The sequence below is a fragment of the Aptenodytes forsteri genome, unplaced genomic scaffold, assembly GCF_000699145.1.
Source record: "Aptenodytes forsteri isolate BGI_AS27 unplaced genomic scaffold, ASM69914v1 Scaffold701, whole genome shotgun sequence".
NCBI lineage: Eukaryota > Metazoa > Chordata > Aves > Sphenisciformes > Spheniscidae > Aptenodytes > Aptenodytes forsteri.
The window spans coordinates 116,666-117,282 of NW_008794410.1; positions in this window are offsets into that span (position 1 = coordinate 116,666).

A 617-nucleotide genomic window follows, 5' to 3' on the forward strand; every position below is an offset into this window, starting at 1 on the left:
CCCCCCCCTCCCCCCGGGCCCCTTGGTTGCTCCCCGGCGGTGGTCCAGGGCCCTCCCCGCCGTCCCACGGAGCCGCTACACAAGGAAACCAGTTTCCAGCAGTAAATTGCTGCCCTGTGCGAGCAAAGCTGCTTGGTGGATGATAAAAACGCGTATAACAGGATGCTTAAGAGAAGGAAAACGTAGAATTCCGTCTTTTGGGGCCAAGATGAAAGGCAAGCGGCGCGCGGGGTTTCACTGGGGGGAGGGCTGACTGCAATGGAAAAAGAAACGGTCGTTTACGTTATCCCGCACCGGTCGGGAATGCTTTTTTCTCAACCCTCGTATATCTGGCACCTAAAGGAGCGCGAGGGCAGGCAGGCTGTTAGCAGGCTGCGTCTCCCGTTTCTCTCCCCCAGGTCCATCAATATTTCAGAGCCGGAGGAATTCGCCCCGTCTCTCACGCGCGCTTTACGGCTCCGGGAGGAAACCAGGCGTTTCTGCTTCGTTATTTGGCGAAGAAAACGATATTAAACCACGTCACGTGCAGGGGAAGCTGCAGCTGCCCGGAGCCCTTTCCCACACCGGGATGTGCCGGGGGGGGGGGGGGGGGGGGGGGGCACGCCCGGACGTCCCCC